We start from the raw sequence: 20614 nt of genomic DNA, 5'->3' as shown, positions 1-20614 counted from the left end.
GGAGAGGGCTATTGATTCCATCATCATGGGAGGAAATGGAATCTGTGCAATCAGATTCCATTTGAAGTGGCTGCAATTGGCAACACTGGAGGCTTTGGGAGGAAAAAAAAAAAAAGGATGAGAAGAAACATTAAGTCATAGCTCTATCTGCAGTCAGCCTGTCCTAATGGCATGAGTGATTTCAGGAGAAAGAGTTATAATGAGGGAAAGAGAGGATGGGGAAAACAAGAAAAGTATGCTTTTTTTTAGTACAAATACTGTGTAAGGAAAAATACAGGAATTGGTGGTATCATGGGGATTTGCAAATACTTTAAACCAAAGGCAAAGCCACACCATGAAGATATAAGTTAGAAGAGGTTGGAGAGCGGCCCAGCTTCTTCCTACTGCACAAGACTCCTTTCTTTTTTTTCCTGTTTTAAGTGGGGAGAGAGCATCAGACGGAAGTAAAGGACCAGGCTATGTCCTCTCCAAGTTCTACTGGGTTTGTGTTTTCCACAGGTTAAGGGACAGTATGTACGTATGCGACCTAATTTTTCCCCTTAATTTTAAAGGTTTGATCCCTGAGTTGGGAAGATCCCCTGGAGAAGGGAAAGGCTACCCACTCCAGTATTCTGGCCTGGAGAATTCCATGGACTAGTCCATGGGGTCACAAAGAGTTGGACATGACTGAGCAACTTTCACTTTCACTGTTTTTCAATTTTAAAGCAACAAATGTGAGAAAGGAGCCCTCTTTCATGACCATTCTGCACACCATAAGATATAGTGGCATTTTCTTTAGAAACTCTCAAAAGAAATGGCTAAAGAACTTTGTTTAACATGCAGGTTTTGGTGTTTTTTTTTACTACATTAGAATAAAAACAAAAGGCATAATTTAAATTTGCACATATACTACAACCTCAAAAAGTATAGAAGGTCTAGTAAAATATCTTGAAGGAAAATCTGCTAAAATATTAGCTATTATTGCTTTTAGATTAATATTGTGTCTCTTTAAAAAAAATCCTTGTGTTACTTTTTTAAATCAGAAAAAGATAAATAAAAAGGAAACATTAATACTTGATGATTAAAAGTTTGTTTTTAAATTTTAGAAAAAAAATGGAAAAGAAAAAAGAAACAGCTCAATTTTCTTCATTCAGAGACTATCATCTTAAACATTTAGTATTTGCTTACTAGGCATTAAGATAGTTTATACTTTTTTTAATGGTGAAAATAACATGTGCATTGGGGAAAGGAAATGAATAGACATTTCTCCAAAGAAATAAAAACAGCCAGTAAGAATATGAAAAGATATTCAATATTATTAGCTATTAGGAAAATGTAAATCACAACCACAATGAAATGCCACTTCAGGCCCACTAAGATGGCTAAAATTAGAAAGATATCATAGCAACTATTGGTGAAGATGTGGAGAAGTGAACCTCCCATGTTGCTGGTGGGAATATAAAATGATGCAATTACTTTAGAAAATGCTCTGACAGTTCCTCAAAACATAGTTACCATATAACTCAGCAATTTCACTGCCAGGTATATGCCCAAGAGAAACGAAAACATCCATCCACAGGAAAATTCATAAAAACAATCCAACTCTCCATTAACTGATGAATTGATAAACAAATGTGGTATATCCAAACAATGGAATATTATTCAGCAATAAAAAAGAGTGAAGTACTGGTACTTGCTATTACATGGATGAACTTTGAAAACATTACACTAACTGAAAAAAAGCCAGATATAAGTCCATAAGTTGTTTGATTTAATTTATATTAAATATTCAAAGTGAGAAAATCTATAGAGACTGAAAATAGATTAGGGGTTCTCTAGAGCTAGGGAGAGAAGGACTTCCTGGGGGAATGAGGTGTGAGTGCTAATAGGTAATAGATCTGAAAGTGAAAGTGAAAGTTGTTCAGTCATGTCTGACTCTTTGTGACCTGCCAGGCTCCTCTGTCCATGGAACTCTCCAGGCCAGTGCAGTGGATTGGGTAGCCGTTCCCCCCTCCAGGGAATCTTCCCAAACCAGGGATAGAACCTAGATCTCCCACATTGCAGGACGAGTCTTTTACCGTCTGAGCTACCAGGGAACAGGTAAAATAGATTTAGGTGGCATATTTAGGGGCAGATGATGAGAATGTTCTGAAGTGGAAGGCAGTGATGTGATGTGAATATGCTGGAAAACACTGAATTGCACACTTTAAGTGGGTGAATGGAATGGTATGTAAATTAATCTCAATAAAGCAGTTTTTAAAAAGGAAAAAGCAACATACATATGTCAAAAAATTTCAAACCATATAAGAGTTTAAAGTTAAAAGTAAGATTTTCCTTCCTACTCACCATCCAACCTCTAGTTCTAGAGAATACCATTTTTAAGTTCCTGGGTTTTTGTTCTTCATCTGACTCTCTTTTTAACATTAAATAATACAGTTCTGCTTTTCTTAATCTAACTCCCACATCCTCTCCTATTTTTGCCTCCCAATTTTTGTGTTTCTTATTTTTGTAATAGTTTCCATTTTTATAATATACTCATCTCTATTTCTTGATTTATTGGTTTTAGACACCATCTATTAACCAGAAGGAAGTAGACTTTAGATGTTTCATAACTATATAAACTATATGGGAAAAAATCAATTAAATAAAATACTGGGTTCTATCAACAGAAGACTGCTCCCTATCCTGTTTAATTATGACATTCAGAACTTAAAATGTTTCTCAAAGATGTTTCACAAATTGTCTAAGTGATAATATAATTTATTTGAGAATTGACTATAGTGGATGAGAATGCTGTGTTGCCTGGAGGGCCAAGAATAGAGAGACCAAATTCTAGCCTCACCTTAAATTCATCATAGTATTTATCCAATGCTGCTACTGCTCAGTCGCTTCAGTCGCATCCAACTCTTTGTGACCCTATGGACTGTAGCCTGCCAGGCTCCTCTGTCCATGGAATTCTCCAGGCAAGAATATTGGAATTTGTTGCCATGCCCTCCTCCAAGGGATCTTCCTGACCCAGGGATTGAACCCAGGTCTCCTGCATTGCAGGCAGATTCTTTACCACTGAGCCACCAGGGAAGCCCATTTATCCAATTGGCATCATTTAATCAATTTTAAGAAGACCATTTCCGCTGATTGGAAACTGTCGAGCACCCAAGGGAAAGTTGGATAATAACCATTGTGGCTTCTTTTAAACTCAGACAGTCTGTAAGTCTGGGACTCTGGGTTTGTAAGGAAGATGCTAGGCTATATCCTGTTAACACTGGACATCAAGTCTGGATGCCATGGTGATAGCAAACATCACCTTGAACCAGGTGGCAAACAAAGAAAGGATGATAGAAAGGACTCTAGTTCAAGACTGAAGCATCCTGTGAGACAGAGGAGACGGTGAAGAGTAGGAAGGAAATTGGAACCCACTCCAGTATTCTTGCCTGAAGAATCCCATGGACAGAGAAGCCTCACAGGCTATAGTCCATAGGGTCACAAAAAGTCGCCAAGAGTCAGACACGACTGACGTAATTTAGCACGAGCACAGGAGGAGACTGGGGGTCTTAAATATTCTAGGGGTATTCCCATGATATATAATTACCCCCCATAATGCATAACCTCAGCAGCAGATAAAGGAAAATGCAGACTGAGAGCTCTACTACTGCTGCTGCTGCTATCACTTCAGTCGTGTTCGACTCTGTGCCACCCCATAGATGGCAGCCCAGCAGGCTCCCCCTTCCCTGGGATTCTCCAGGCAAGAATACCGGAGTGGGCTGCCATTTCCTTCTCCAATGCATGAAAGTGAAAAGTGAAAGTGAAGTCACTCAGTCGTGTCCAACTCTTAGCTCTAAGGTACCTCCAATTCCCTAAGGCACGTGGAGTAGACACTGGCTACCTATGTACTGTGCCAGCTGCTTCATCTGAACTATCTCATTCAATCCCAATCCAGAAAAGTAGTCGTATTATTTATGTTCCACAATGAAGCAGTTGAGGCAGAAAGGATAAGTCAAGTTGCTAACAGGGCTGAGATTTTCCATGACTCCAAATCCCTTAAATTATTGAAAGCAAAGGAATAATTCAAAACCTAATGTTGATGACACTTTGAGGGAATAAATACACCAAATGAACACTGGCAGAGTCTTTTTAGAGAGCAGCTAACAAGAAATATGCAATTATTATTACCTATGTCCCAGACATCCTACTTTCGGGAATATATTCTAAAACATTATAATATACAATATATACAATGTAAACAATGATTGTACAAAACTATTCAGTGCACTGATATTAATAGTGGCAGGAAATAAATTCAACAGTTAACAATTGAAGACTGACTATGTTATAGACTATCTCCAAAAGGAAATATTATTTGGACTATGGGGTGCTGTGCTTAGTTTCTCAGTAGCGTCTGACTCTTTGCAATCCCATGGACTGTAGCTCGCCAGGCTCCTCTGTCACTTTGGTTCTCCAGGCAAAAATTCTGGAATGGGTTGTCATCCCCTCCTCCAGGGGATCTTCCCAACCCAGGGATTGAACCCAGGTCTCCCCCATTGCAGGCAGATTCTTTACTGCCTGAGCTTCCCAAATAGGGAAGCCCTATTTGGACTATATTGATGTGCAAAAAAATATACGTGAAATAATTTAAGACAAAAAATGGAACAATAGACAGTTTGTGAACAGTGAACACTACTATATAAAATGTTTGTATGGCACTAATATATCATATCTATACCATTCACAAGTCAATTAATATTTTTTTGTTAATTGGATTGTTTTTCCCATAAAGTGATGTGCATAGTAGTATATTGATTTAAAATTCCCTGGACTTCCCTGGTGGTCCAGGGGCTAAGATCCCGTCCATGATCACAATACAGAGGGTCCAGGTTTGATCCCTGGTTGGGGAATTATTAGGGCTTCCCTGGTGGCTCAGAGGTTAAAGCGTCTGCCTCCAATGTGGGAGACCTGGGTTTGATCGCTGGGTCGGGAAGATCCCCTGGAGAAGGAAATGGTAACCCACTCCACAGTATTCTTGCCTGGAGAATCCCATGGAAGGAGAAGCCTGGGAGGCTACAGTCCACAGGGTCGCAAAGAGTTGGACACAACTGAGCGACTTCACTTTCTTTCTTTCTCTTTCTTGGGGAATTATTAATAGATCCCACATGCCGCAACTAAGACCTGGAACAGCCAAAGAAATAAACAAACACATAATACAAAATTCCCCAAATTAATTTTGCACCCTATGATTAAATGTCCTTCCCTCTCTGGAGCTGGTGTCCATTTGAGGGTTTGAAGATGGGGGTGAGAGACCGGGGAAGCACCACAATTTTTCCGAAGACAAAGACGAATCACCCTCCAAACCTTTCTTGCATGTTCCCAAAGACTTTCCTAATGGAAAGAGACAGATTCTGCTGTGATATCTTTGATGCTCTCAGAGGTCAGGCAGAAATTAGTGAAGTCTTGGGCCTGCCCCTGAATTGATCAGTTCATAGACATACCTATAAATGTTGTTCAAGAAGAATTTTCAATGAAGTTCCATGTCTGCAGAAAGGACTGAGTTATCTCACCTCAATAAATCTCTAACTTGGTGGAGGTATTACCTGTAGTCTTGGCACTGGCATTGTACGCCTTACCCTATGCTTTCCCACAAGCCTTTCCTCTATTCTGGAATGCTCCAACAGTCACATCCCATGTGTCTTTCAAGATCCCTTGAACTCTTTCTCTTTCCAAAGAGTCTTCACAGGAAGCCATCACTACCCTTTGGGATTCCCTTAGCACTTAGAGTACACTCACTTTTCTGCACTCATTCCACAATAAGATGACAAACTCCATGTAGTGAGAGGCCCCAGTTTTTGTAAACTGCTCACCTGACCTCAGTGCCTACAGAGCTTTGAAATACAGCACAAAGTGTTCAATCAATATTTGTGAAGATATCACCCCTTTCTTCTAAAAGAGGTCTCTTTTGCCCAGGGTTCCTTTACTTCTAGAATTAGCATTTCAAGCATTAGTGTTTTGAGCAGACAGATAAATCTGGGCTCCCCTGGTGGCTCAGATGGTAAAGTGTCTGCCTGCAATGAGGGAGACCCACATTCAATCGCTGGGTTGGGAAAATCCCCTGGAGAAGGAGATGGCAACCCACTTCAGTACTCTTGCCTGGAAAATTTCATGGACAGAGGAGTCTGGTAGGCTATAGTCCATGGAGTCTCAAAGTCAGACCTGACTGAGCAACGTCACTTTCTTTTTCTTTTTATAGATCTGGGATCAAATGTTCCTGCTCACATTTTTTTCTTGAGACTTTGGGCAAATTTTGTAAATTTTCAAAGTCCATTTCCTCATTCATTAAACAGGTATATAAGACATGCCTGATGGCTCAGCAGTAAAGAGTCCGCCTGCAGTGCAGGAGATGTGGGAGTTGCGGGTTCGATCCCTGGGTTGAGAAGATCCCTGGGGAAGGAAATGGACACCCACTCCAGTATTCTTGCCTGAACAAGAGGAGCCTAGTGGGCTACAGTACATGGGGTTGCAGAGAGTCAGATATGACTTAGTGACTACACAACAACAAAGACATCTGGTAGGGGTGCAGTAAGGACTAAAATTACTCATTCTTCAAGTCTCAGCTTAAATATAATATCAGGTGTTTGGGACCCCTTCCCTCACCCCTCACCTCACCTCCAAGTCCAGACAGGGTGGTGTTTCTTCCCCGTGCTTTCCCAATTATCTAAATCAGCACTGTCCCATAGAACTTAGCGCAATGATTCCATTCTGTAATCTGTGATATCCAATAGATAGTCGCTAGCCACAAGTGGTTATTGAGCATTTTAAAAGCAGCTACAGAGACTGACAGATTGAATTTTAAATGTTATTTAATTGTCATTAATTTAAAATGAAATAGCCCCATGGGGCTAGTGACCATTGGATTGGACTTACACAGCTCTCAACAATCCCCATTATAGCACTTAACACACTGTGGTTCTTCTCTCACAAGACTGATACATAATGAAACTCGTTTTGACTGTGATGATCACTGCTGTAGTCATAGCACTGAGCCCGGGGTCTGGTACACAGGAAGTGCTCGGTAGGGCAGCTATCATCATCTTCAACATCATCTTGTCACTCTTTGCATCCCACAGCTTAGCCCAGACATGCTGTAGATGCTCACTAGCTGCTGCTAATTGACTTAATTGATTTCTAGGCTTGCAAGCCAACCAATCATCTGCTCCTGGAGAATGTTCAAGTAAAGTGAGCTGCATGAATGTCTTGCTTATATATTTCCTTGTGTGCAGCACAGAGGTTAGAAGCATCTGCTTAGATGCAAATTCTGGCCGCGTGACCTCTAGTACAGAAATTTTCTATGCCTTAGCCGATTATTCCTCTGTAAAATGGGGACATTTAATAGCCCTGCCTCATTGGGTTGTTGCAAGGTTTATATGTGTTGAGGTTTACAACTATTGTTTTATAGGAAATACAGAGAACAGAGGGCCACATTAAATGACATCATAAGAAATTCAGTCAGATAAATCTAGACTGTAGGAAACTCTAGTTAGAAAATGGAGGCAGCCATCCTGGAGTCATCAGGGAGTAAATCTGAGAACCAAGACAATACTCTTAGATTTGAGGTCTGGCTGCAAGGTATGTGCTGTTGTTGAGTTGCTCAGTCATGTCCAACTCTTTGCAACCCCTTGGACTGTAGCCCACCAGGCTCCTCTGTCAATTTGATTCTCCAGGCAAGAATACTGGATTGGGTTGCCATGCCCTCCTTCAGGGGATCTTCCCAACCCAGGGATCGAACCCAGGTCTCTTGCATTACAGGTGGATTATTTACCATCTGAGCTACCAGGGAAGCCCAAGAATACTTGAGTGGATAGCCTATCCCTTCTCCAGAGGATTCTTTACCATCTGAGCTATCAGAGAAGCCCAAGAATACTTAAGTGGGAAGCCTATCCCTTCTCCAGGGGATCTTCCTGACCCAGGAATCAAACCGGGGTCTCCTGCATTGCAGGCAGATTCTTTACCAGCTGAGCAACCAGGGAAGCCGGGCTCAAGGGAGGCTAGGGAAAATATCTGGCACTGTCACTCTTTATAGTAAAGGGCAGGCTCTCGGGGGAAGAAGAAGTATTAGAGAGTGACTTTGTATAGCAATCAATAATATGGGCTCCACAGCCTTTGGTAAAACCCCATTTGCAACTGCCTTCAACTTTGCATTGTGGGCAGGGTTTTAGCAAAGAGGGCTCCCAAGTTTCAAATTCCAACTGTAGGATGTTGGTAAATCAGGCACAGGCACTGTGTCAGTGAGTGGTGTCAATTTTTCCATGAGTCGCAGCTGAGGCAAAAGTTCAGGCCTTTAATTATACTTAAGTGAGAGTGTGAAGACAGAGGTGGGATGAGGAGAGAATGAAACAGCTGGAAAAAACATTGCCTGGATCTGCTGTACTCAAGAGTTCCCTGGAGCCTCCAATCACAGTCCAGGGTTAGCCTTCCATCTTCTTAGGATCTACCATTCTTTAATTTTTTTTCATTTTTTGAATGTTCAGGTTTTTTTTGTTTGTTTGTTTTATTTTTTAAATTATTATTTATTTACTTTACAATATTGTATTGGTTTTGCCAACATCAACATGCATCCGCCACAGGTGTACACGTGTTCCCAATCCTGAATTCCCCTCCCACCTCCCTCCCTGTACCATCCCTCTGGGTCATCCCAGTGCACCAGCCCCAAGCATCCTGTATCCTGCATCGAACCTGGACTGGCGATTCATTTCTTATATGATATTATACATATTTCAATGCCATTCTCCCAAATCATCACACCCTCTCCCTCAAAACAATAACAGGATCTACCATTCTTAGGCTTCCCTGCTTGTTTTCCAATTTGGGTCTCCTGAAGTGTGGCTGATATATTTTAAAATTCTGTTTTAGAAGAATTTTCTAAATCCTTTTTATTTTCTAAAATGAAGGAAAATGAACAGGGCCTACATAAAACTACAAAAACAGTGTCACTTCAATAGAATCCTAACTCTCCCCCACTTCTGTTCATCTATTCTGCTGTTAGCCTGGTCCAATGGGCCATCGCCTTTCACTTGGATGACCTCAGGAAACTTCCAACTCGTCTTCCAGATTCTGGTTTGCATCCTTAAAATTCATTTGCCAAACACTGTGCAGCATGATCTCTAAACCAGTGGAAATCAGATCTTGTCTCTCTGCTGCTTAAAATCTAAAGGCTTTGTAACATCTTCGAATAAAAGTTAAACTCTTTACTGTGGCCTTCAAGATCCTACATGGCCTAATCACAAAACATACATCTTCAGTGTCATTGCAGACCACTCTGCCCCTGGCGCCCCAAAGTTTCAGCTATGCTTGTCTTTTGCCTTCTGTTTCATGAACATGCTAAAACTATTTTGTACTCAGGGAACTTAAACTTGCTGTGCCTTCTGCCAGGGAAGCCCTTAACCTGCATCTTCTCTGGTTGTCTTCTTCCCTTCACACAAACCTTGACTCCTGTGTCATTTCCTGCAAGAAGACTTCCCTGACCACTGAACAGAAAGATTTATGGTAATGATCTTCCATCTAAAACACATACACATGCGCACACCCCCCCCCCACACACGCCAGCTTTACTCAATGTATTAATATTATATGAGGTGAAGGGCTTAGAACAATACATTGTAAGTCTTCAGTATTTTTAGGTATTGTTTTTTCCACTATAGCACATATGATCTAAATTTATCTTCCATATTTACGTGTTTACTTTTCCATGATTGGTTTACCTTCCTCATTGTGAGCTTCATAAGGTAGGAAACTTGATGTTCTGTTTTGTTTATTCATATATCTCTAGAATAAAGCCTGGTACACAGTAGGTACTCAATAACCATTGCTAAAAAGATGAATTAACTATAGGAAAAAATATATATGACAAAGAAAAGAATAGATGATAACCACTAATAACTCTGCATAGGGGAATTTTTGTTTTCTTCTCTCTAGCTTTTCAGATATTCTAAATTTTCACAAAGAACATGTACTTTTCCAAATCATAAAAAAGTTAATTTTTTGCAAAAAGAGTTATGTTGCTTTGCTGTAGGAAATGTCAATTGATTGATTTCTGCAGGCATACTGAAGGTTGCCACCTCTGAATCCAGGCTTAATACCTCTTAAGTCAGAAGTCATCTGACTTTCTTCAGGAAGCATGCTCAATGCTGTTTCTGTGTGTGAACACACATGCGGACCCTGGTAAGAGCCCCCTGGGAGGTCTGACAAGTCTCATTCCATCAGCAGCCACGTGCCATGTGACCGGCCACCTGCCTCTTTATCTCTAGCTCCTTAAGTCAGGAGTTCTGTTTGGCTACAGAGCTTGACACCGTGGAGGTCAGTCAAGGTCAGGGCTCCAGTAAGAATAACTCACACCTTGCTCCCTGCTCTCCTCTGCACACAGGCTGCAGCACAGTGAACACTGAATTTCCACACTTGGCTCCCAGGATGTGAGGCTCAGTCCCTGAAATACAGATTCCTGAAAAAAAATTCTGATGTAGCTTCCAAAGAGGGGTTTGGAATTTAGGGGGAAAAAAAGAAGCTTCTACTCTCTGATCCTTTCCAGGGTGGTTCTGATTCAAAGTTGACTGCCCAGTGTGAACGTGCTTTTTAGGTTTGTCCGAAGGAGGGCAATCATTACAATTTTTTTTAAGTTTATGTATTTATTTATCAGCCGTGTTGGGTCTTCGCTGCTGTGTGGGCTTTCTCTATCTGTGGAGAGCAGAAGCTGCTCTCAGGTTGTGATGCTTGGGCTTCTCATTGCAGTGGCTTCTCTTGTTGCAGAGCATGGTCTCCAGGGTGTTCAGGCCTCAGTAGTTTTGGCACATGAGCTCAGTATTTGCGACTACCAGGCTCTAGAGCACAGTCTCAAAAGTTGTGGCGCCTGGCCTTGTGCTCTGTGGCATGTGGGATCTTCCCAGATCAGAGGTCAAACCTGTGTCTCCTGCACTGGTAGGTGGATTCTTTACCACTGAGCCACCAGGGAAGCCCAATCATTATGAATTTTTAAAAATGTAATGATTGTGTAGAATTACAAACACACATACAAGTGTTAACAGTGATATATTTTTAAAATTGTAATAAAGGGTCAAGCTTAATAAAATTCCTACGTGCCTCCCTTGCTTTGGAGTCTCTTGCCATAAAAAAAAAATTTACAGATTCAGTATACCCACCCTCAATTCTACTCCTTTTCTTCCTCCCCAATGTCAAACAGTATCATACAGTAGCTGTTTATCAGTGTTCCACATAGTTTTACACAGACATGTATCAATCAATGGCATTAAATTCCTATGATTATTATAAGTTTTATATAAAAGTTACCATACCACACATATCATTTTGTAACTTGTTGTTGTTCAGTATTATATTTACAAGATCTATCTTTATTAATACATGTGATGGTCAGTTTTATTTGTCAACTTGACTATAGTGTCCAGTCATTCAATGAAATGCTAATCTAGGTATTATTGTGAATGTATTCTGTAGATGTGATTAAAGCCCTTGACCAGTTGACTTCAAGTAAGGGAGATCATCCTACATAATTTGGATGAACAAGATTCAATCAGTTGAAAGGTATCAAGAGCAGAGCTGAGGCTTCTCTGAAGAAGAAAAAAATTATCCTGTGGACAGCAGCTTCACCTCCTGCTTGACAGTTCCAGATTGCCCTTCCTGATGGCCTATCCTGTGGATTTTGGACTTAAACTAGCCAAGTCTGCAATCATGTAAGCCAATTACTTTCAATAAACCTCTTACCATCTATCTCCCACTGGTTTTTCCCTTTGGTTGAACCCTGACTGATGGTTTGTTTCTCTGGGTTGAACACTAATACACACCTCTGATTCATTTATTGGTGTTGCTTTCTTGTAAAAAACAGACAGTCAATATTTTGGGCTTTGTGGGCTATGTAGTTTCTGTTGCAACTACCCAATGATGTCATTGTAGCAGGAAAGCATTCATAGACAGTACATCAAGGACTGCGGGTGGCTGGGTTTCAATAAAGGTTTATTTACACAAAGAGTGTTGGGCTGGATTTGACTCATAGGCTGCATAGTCTGCTAACCCTTGCTATATTGTTTGACAATGTAGCAATAAACCACAGTTTGTCTGTTCACCTGTGATGGACATTTTTCTACATTTTCTGCTGTTCCTATGAAATGTTGTACCTAACATTCTTGTACACATTATTTTCTTTGTGTACATGTTCAAAATTTTCTCATTCTAGGAGTGGAATTACTGGGTCATGGGGGTATGTGAGTCTTCAACCAGCTAGATAAATGCCAAATTGCCTGCTAAAGAAACCATTCAGATTTATACTCCTATCAATAGGCCATGAGAAGTTTCATTTTTCTGCATCTTCCACACCACTTGGAGTTGTAAAAACATATTTACAATCTGGTAGATGTAAAATTGTATTTCATTGTAGTTTTCATTTATATTTCTCTAATGAGTAATAGTGAGAAGCATCTTTTCATGTGATACTTTCTCTTCATATATTCTCTTTGGTAAAGTGTTGGTGCAAATCTTCTGCCCATGTAAAAAACTGGGTTTTGCAAATTTTCTTGTCAGTTGTATCTAAATAAACTCTTACCAGGTCTTTTTTTAAAAAGCTGGGTTTTGTTCTCTTATTATTGAGTTTTGTAAACTCTTATATATCATAGATACAAGTCCTTTGTTGGATATATATGATTTGCAAACGTTTTCTCCCCGTCTGTGACTTGTCTTCTCACACTCTGAAGTGTCTTTTACAGAGCACAAGTTTTAAATTTTGATGAAGTCAAGTTCATCAGTTTGTTTTTTATGGATTGTGTTTCAGGTAACATATCTTTTGCTTAACCCAAGATTAAAACCAAGGTTAAGCAAAGAAATCTTTGTTTAACTCAAGGTTACAAGGATTTTTCAATTTTATCTTCTAGAAGTTTTATATTTTTAGGTTTTACCATTAGGTCTACGGTGCATCTATAATGCATTTTAGGTAATTGTTATATACAATAAAGGATATGAGTTGAAGGTTGTTGTTGGTTTGGTTTTTTTGTTTTGTTTTGTTTTGTTTTTTTTGCGCTTATGGATGTCCAGTTGTTCTAGCACTATTTTGTTGAAAAGACTATTTGGCATCTTTGTCAAAAATCTATGACCCACATATATATATGTGGGTCAATTTCTAGGTTCTCTGTTCTGTTTCACTGATCTATAGGTCTTTCCTTTTGTCAATACCACACTGTCTTGATTACTGGAGATTTACAGTAATTCTCAAAATCAGATGGCATGACTCTTCAAATTGGCTCCTCTTTTGCAAAGTTGTACTGGCTAATCTAATTCCTTTGCCTCTCATATCAGTTTTAGAATCAGTTTATTGATATCTACAAAAAATTCTGCAGAGATTTTGATTAGGATTATGTCAGATCTATAGATTAATTTGGGGAAAAACTGACATTTTAACAATGAACATGCCTATCTGTCTTTAAAAAAATTTTTTTTTCAGAAAGAGACTCACAGACTTAGAGAATGAATTTATGGTTGTAGGGATGGGAATGAGGGGAAAGGATAGTTACAGAGTTTGGGATGATCATGTACACACTGTTATATTTAAAATGAATAATAACAAGGACCTACTGTACATATAGCACATGGAACTCTGCTCAATGTTTGTGGCAGCCTGGATGGCAGGGGAGTTTGGGGAGAATGGATACATGTATGTATATGGCTGAGTCCCTTTGCTGTTCACCTGAAACTATCACAACATTTTTAATTGCTTATACCACAGTATAAACTAAAAAGCAAAAAAATTTTTATTGAAGTATAATTTATTTATAACGTTATATTAATATCTGCTCTACAGCAAAGTGACTCAATTTTATACATATACAGATTCTTTTTTATAATATTCATTTATTTATGGCTGTGCTGGGTCTTCCTTGCTGCCTGGGCTTCTCTCTAGTTGCGGTGAGTGGGCCTGGGGATGCTCTCTAGTTGCAGTGCATGAGTTCTCACTGAGGGGCCTTCTCTTGTTGCAGAGCACGGGCTCTGGGGTGTGTGAGCTTCAGCAGTTGCAGCCTGAGGGCTCAGTAGTTGCGAATCCCAGGCTCTAGAGCACAGGCTCAATGGTTGTGGCACACAGCTTTAATTGCTCTGCGGCATGTGGGATTTTCCCGGACCAGGGATCAAACTCATGTCTCTTACCTTGGCAGGCAGATTCTTTGTCACTGAGCCACCAGAGAAATTGTACACATTCTTTTCTATATTCTTTTCCATTATGGTTTATCCCAAGGCTATGTGTCTTTTAATATATATATAGTTCATTGTTTATTTTATCAGTGTTTTCCAGTTTTTAACATACGAATCCTACACATATTTTGTTAGATTTATACCAAAGTATTCTTTTTTGGAGGGCTTCCCAGGTGGCGCTAGTGGTAAAGAACCTGCCTGCCAATGCATGAGACCCCATTTGGATCCGTGGGTCAGGAAGATCATCTGGAGGAAGGCATGGCAACCCACTCCAGTATTCTTGCCTGGAGAATCCCATGGACAGAGGAGCCTGGTGGGCTACAGTCCATGAGGTTGGACATGACTGAAGTGACTGAGCACGCACACACATTCTATTTTGGGGTGCAGTTTGTGCCTGCTCAGTCGCTTCAGTCATGTCCGACTCTTTGTGACCCCATTGACTGTAGCCTGCCAGGCTCCTCTGTCCATGGAATTCTTCAGGCAGGAATATTGGAGTGGTTAGCCATTTTCCTTCTCCAGGGGGTCTTCCTGACCCAGGGATCAGACCCATGTCTCCTTTATTATAGGCAGGTTCTCTACTATCTGAGCCATGAGGGAAGCTTACTATATTCAATATCCTGGGATAACCCATAAAGTAAAAGAATATAAAAAAGAATGCATATATGTATATAACTGAGTCACTTTGCTGGATATCAGAAATTAACACATTGCAAATCAACTATACTTAAAAATAAAAATATTTTAAAATATATGTGTTAAAGTTCAGCTCCGTGCTATGTGATGACCTAGATAGGTAGAATGGGGGTGGGGGTGGGAGGGAGGGAATATATACACACAGCTGATTGACTTTCAATGTATAGCAGAAACTATGCAATATTGTAAAGCAATTATACTCTGATTTTAAAAAGAAAGAAAAAGGGGAAATATACTAAATTTTTTAAAAAATAAAAAAGATTGCTTTTCAGTTGCTAGTATACAGAAATAAAATTGATTTTTATATATTGACCTCAAATCCTGCAACTCTGCTAAACCCATTACTTTTAGGAGTTTTTCCTTTGCTAGCTTATATATTGGTTTGTGAGATTTTAAAATTGATTTTCAAGAATCCTTTACATATTCTGTATATTTATTCATTGGATAAATATTTATTGAGTACCTGCTATGTGTTGGATATTATATTAGCACACTAATCTTGAGTCACCTTTGTTCATTGCTAAATTCAAGATGCAGTTATGCATCTCAGTTATATAAATACTTAACACAGTACCATCCATTAATTTACTTATTCAAAAACTGGATTGAGTGCTTACTGTAGGCCAGGCAATAGTTTAGCTACTAGAGATATAGCACAAAAACAAACAAGAAAAACAAACATACACACAAATGAAGAGCCCTGCTGAAATGGAGAAGAAAGACAATAAATAGACAAGTAAATAATTAAGCAAATTTCAGTAGTGAAAATGCTCTGGAGAAAATGAGTCAAGGTTAATAGGATGGAGGGGACAGGCGAGAAGACAGAGAAAAAGGTGGCATTAAATACAGTGGTTGTGGAAGACCTCTCCCAAAGGGCATCATTTAAGCCAAGACCTGAGTAAGAAGAACAAACTGAGACAAGAGCCCTCAAGGAAGAGACAACAGCATGTGCAAAGGCTCTGGGGTGAGAATGAGCTCAGCATGACTGAGGCACAGGAAGGGGTCCAGAGTGTCTGGAGTTTCATTAAGCAAGGGACAGTGGTACAAAAGAGACTAAAGGGGCCAAAGGGGCTGCAGGCAGGGAGAGGACGTGGTAAGAGAGCCTTGATTCTCAGTCCTTGAAAAATAGCAGTGCCTGAGTCAAGTACATCAGACACAAAGGTAAGACAGAGCCCAGCCCTCGAGAGGCTATGATCTATGGTAGAGGCAAACACGTGAGCGGATGCAATAGAATGTGCAAAATACTGTAAGTGAGGTAGATGTGTGGGAGGGTTGGAGGTGGGAGACAAGAAAGAGGCAAGAATGATCCTTTATTCATATTTTTTAAGATAGAATTTCTATAGCCTTCTATTTAAGCCCCAAAGTAGAAAAATCCCCTTAAAAATAATACACACTATAAAATATATGGTACTATCTTATTTTCACATTATGATTAGTAGGTAGAGATCCCTTCTGTGTGCTCCATTTCCCCACCTGCAGAGCCTAAATTTACTTGTTTCTTTGTCCCACCAATTTTCATGTTCCATGAAAGCAGCAGCTGAGCTTTATTGTCCAATGAAGCACAGCTCTGGCGTAAGGGGAGAAGGTCAGATTCTAGTGGCCTGCCTTTTCTTAGGTTAGGGGTTTTTTTCCCTTTACTATCTCCCTATCCTCACCTGACTTTGGGGAATATGCCAAAGGATACGGAGGTCAAAATGATGGGCTGGCTTCTGTATAAATTCACTAGTATGTCTTCTAACCACTGAGATAGTTCCAGAATATTATAACTTACTCAACGGCTTTTATTGTAAAATATGTCAAACATCTAGAAAGTATAAAACTGTACAGTTTGAGAAATAGTAAAGATCCATGTATGTATATCCTGGTTAAGAAGCAGATCATTGCCCACTCTTGAGAGGCCACTTGTACATCCCTCCTTAACCACATTCCTCCCCCCACCTCCAAGTACACATTTACCTTAATTTGGGTTAATCAGTCCCTTGCTGTTCTTTACAACATTTCTACTTGTGTACACAATAGTCTGCCTTTTCTGAAGGTGGTACATCGCAAGACCCCTAGTGGATGTCTGAGATCATGAAAAAAAAACAAAGGGAAAGTTCTGGTCACTCAGTCACGTCTGACTCTGCAACTCCATGGACTGTAGCCCATCAGGCTCTTTGGTCCATGGGATTCTCCAAGCAAGAATACTGGAGTGGGTAGCCATTCCCTTCTCCAGGGGATTTTCCCAACCCAGGGACTGAACCCAGGTCTCCTGTATTAGAGGCAGTTTCTTTACTGTCTGAGCCACCAGGGAAGCTCAATTGAGAGCATGGATAGTACCAGACACTGTATACATTATGTTTTTTCCTATACATACATACATACCCATGATACAGTTTAATTTATAAATTGCCATAAGAGATTAACAATAAATAATGATAAAATAGAACAACTGTAACAATCTACTGTAGTAAAAGTTACGTAAATGTGATCTTTCTCTCTCAAAATACCTATTGTACAATCTATTGCCTTTTCTATCTCAACTAAGCATTCTTCACGCACTGTGCTCATAACTTGCACTTTGAGTTGCAACAGCAAAACTAGCATGAATTTCATTTTTCTTCTTTACAATTTCACTGATAGAAGATTCATTCCATAAATCTTAGCAACCTCAGATACATTTTTTCCTTTCCTCATTAAATCAAGAACTTTCACTTTTTTTTCACTCAAAGGAAGTACTTTACTATTTCTCTTTGTTGCATTCAAATTGTGCACTGTGGCTCTCTGTGGCTCATGTGCTCAGTCAAGTCCGACTCTTTGTGACCCCATAGACTGTAGCCCACCAGGCTCCTCTATCCATGGGATTTCCCAGGCAAGAATACTCGAGTGGGTTGCCAAGATCCACTGGATCTTCTCAACCCAGGGATTGAACTTGTGTCTTTTGCGTCTCCTTCATTGGAGGCAGATTCTTCACCATAAGTGTGACTTGCACACAAGCCTTGTGATATCACCAACAGTCATCTGAAACCAAAAGGCTACTGAATGATCAATTAGCAGGATACACAGGACAAAGGGATAATTCACTACATGGGCTGGACCCAGTGCGACGGTGCAAGACTTCCTCATCTACTCAGAATAGGGCATAGTTCAAAACTTATGGGCTGTTTATTTCTGGAATTTTTCATTTAATGTTTTGACCAAGGGTAACTGAAAATATGCAAAGCAAAACCATGGATAAGTGGTGACTACCGTATGCATCTAAACAAAATGTATTTTAGTTTTAAAACACTAAGTAGCAAGCGCATACCTAGCTATGTAAGGACAGGTGATCTTACCTCTGTTAGATGAAGACTCCCAGGAAAAGGTAAGCTGAAAAGTCTCAGAGCCAGAGTCAGCCTTTAGGTTCCCTGTGAGTGAGTGGGCAAGGTCACATCTGAGTCCTGGGGAAAGAAGGAAAGGAAAAGGCTTAACACAGGTCTTGCAGTAAGTCAGGAAGAGAAAAACAAATATTTCATATTAACACATATAGGTGGAATCAAGAAAAATGGTACAGTTCTGTTCAGTCGCTCAGTCATGTCCGACTCTTTGTGACCCCATGAATCGCAGCATGCCAGGCCTCCCTGTCCATCACCAATTCCCTGAGTTCACTCAGACTCACGTCCATTGAGTCAGTGATGCCATCCAGCCATCTCATCCTCTGTCGTCCCCTTCTCCTCCTGCCCCCAATCCCTCCCAGCATCAGAGTCTTTTCCAATGAGTCAACTCTTTGCATGAGGTGGCCAAAGTACTGGAGTTTCAGCTTCAGCATCATTCCTTCCAAAGAAATCCCAGGGCTGATCTCCTTCAGAATGGACTGGTTGGATCTCCTTGCAGTCCAAGGGACTCTCAAGAGTCCTCTCTAACACCACAGTTCAAAAGCATCAATTCTTCGGCACTCAGCCTTCTTCACAGTCCAACTCTCACATCCATACATGACCACTGGAAAAACCATAGCCTTGACTAGATGAACCTTGGTTGGCAAAGTAATGTCTCTGCTTTTCAGTATGCTATCTAGGTTGGTCATAACTTTCCTTCCAAGGAGTAAGCGTCTTTTAATTTCATGGCTGAAGTCACCATCTGCAGTGATTTTGGAGCCCCCAAAATAAAGTCTGACACTGTTTCCACTGTTTCCCCATCTATTTCCCATGAAGTGATGGGACCAGATGCCATGATCTTCATTTCCTGAATGTTTAGTTTTAAGCCAACTTTTTAACTCTCCTCTTTCACCTTCATCAAGAGGCTTTTTAGGTCCTCTTCACTTTCTGCCATAAGGGGGGTGTCATCTGCATATCTGAGGTTATTGATATTTCTCCCGGCAATCTTGATTCCAGCTTGTGCTTCTTCCAGTCCAGCGTTTCTCATGATGTACTCTGCATAGAAGTTTAATAAGCAGGGTGACAATATACAGCCCTGATGTACTCCTTTACCTATTTGGAACCAGTCTGTTGTTCCATGTCCAGTTCTAACTGTTGCTTCCTGACTTGCATACAAATTTCTCAAGAGGCAGGTCAGGTGGTCTGGTATTCCCATCTCTTTCAGAATTTTCCACAGTTTATTGTGATCCACACAGTCAAAGGCTTTGGCATAGTCAATAAAGCAGAAATAGATGTTTTTCTGGAACTCTCTTGCTTTTTCCATGATCCAACGGATGTTGGCAATTTGGTCTCTGGTTCCTCTGCCTTTTCTAAAACCAGCTTGAACATCTGGAAGTTCATGGTTCACATATTGCTGAAGCCTGGCTTGGAGAATTTTGAGCATTACTTTACTGGTGTGTGAGATGAGTGCAATTGTGTGGTAGTTTGAGCATTCTTTGGCATTGCCTTTCTTTGGGATTGGAATGAAAACTGACCTTTTCCAGTCCTGTGGCCACTGCTGAGTTTTCCAAATTTGCTGGCATATTGAGTGCAGCACTTTCACAGCATCAACTTTCAGGATTTGAAATAGCTCAACTGGAATTCCATCACCTCCACTAGCTTTGTTCTTAATGATGCTTTCTAAGGCCCACTTGACTTCACATTCCAGGATTTCTGGCTCTAGGTGAGTGATCACACCATCGTGATTATCTGGGTCGTGAAGATCTTTTTGTACAGTTCTTCTGTGTATTCTTGCCACCTCTTCTTAATATCTTCTGCTTCTGTTAGGTCCATACCATTTCTGTCCTTTATCGAGCCCATCTTGGCATGAAATGTTCTCTTGGTATCTCTAATTTTCTTGAAGAGATCTCTAGTCTTTCCCATTCTGTTGTTGCCCTCTATTTCTTTGCATTGATCGCTGAGGAAGGATTTCTTATCTCTTCTTGCTATTCTTTGGAACTCTGCATTCAGATACTTATATCTTTCCTTTTCTCCTTTTCTTTTCACTTCTCTTCTTTTCACAGCTATTTGTAAGGCCTCCCCAGACAGCCATTTTGCTTTTTTGCATTTCTTTTCCATGGGGATGGTCTTGATCCCTGTCTCCTGTACAATGTCACGAACCTCATTCCATAGTTCATCAGGCACTCTATCTATCAGATCTAGTCCCTTAAATCTATTTCTCACTTCCACTGTATAATCATAAGGGATTTGATTTAGGTCATACCTGAATGGTCTAGTGGTTTTCCCTACTTTCTTCAATTTCAGTCTGAATTTGGCAATACGGAGTTCATGATCTGGGCCACAGACAGCTCCTGGTCTTGTTTTTGTTGACTGTATAGAGCTTC

At 40.3% G+C, this 20614-nt stretch overlaps 1 long non-coding RNA gene across 1 annotated transcript in view; it reads right to left on the bottom strand.

Annotated features, from left to right (window-relative positions):
- Positions 1–20614, bottom strand: part of LOC133252668 (uncharacterized) — a 122646-nt gene continuing 102032 nt past the window's right edge. Inside the window, exons 2-3 of the long non-coding RNA XR_009738040.1 lie at positions 18213–18317; positions 1–92 (exon numbers count right to left, since the gene is read on the bottom strand). This is a non-coding gene — a long non-coding RNA (uncharacterized LOC133252668). The remainder of the gene's footprint in view (positions 93–18212; positions 18318–20614) is intronic.

Source organism: Bos javanicus, chromosome 8 (genome assembly GCF_032452875.1).
Source record: "Bos javanicus breed banteng chromosome 8, ARS-OSU_banteng_1.0, whole genome shotgun sequence".
In the NCBI taxonomy this organism is placed as follows: domain Eukaryota; kingdom Metazoa; phylum Chordata; class Mammalia; order Artiodactyla; family Bovidae; genus Bos; species Bos javanicus.
This window is presented reverse-complemented; position numbering and strand designations above follow the sequence as displayed.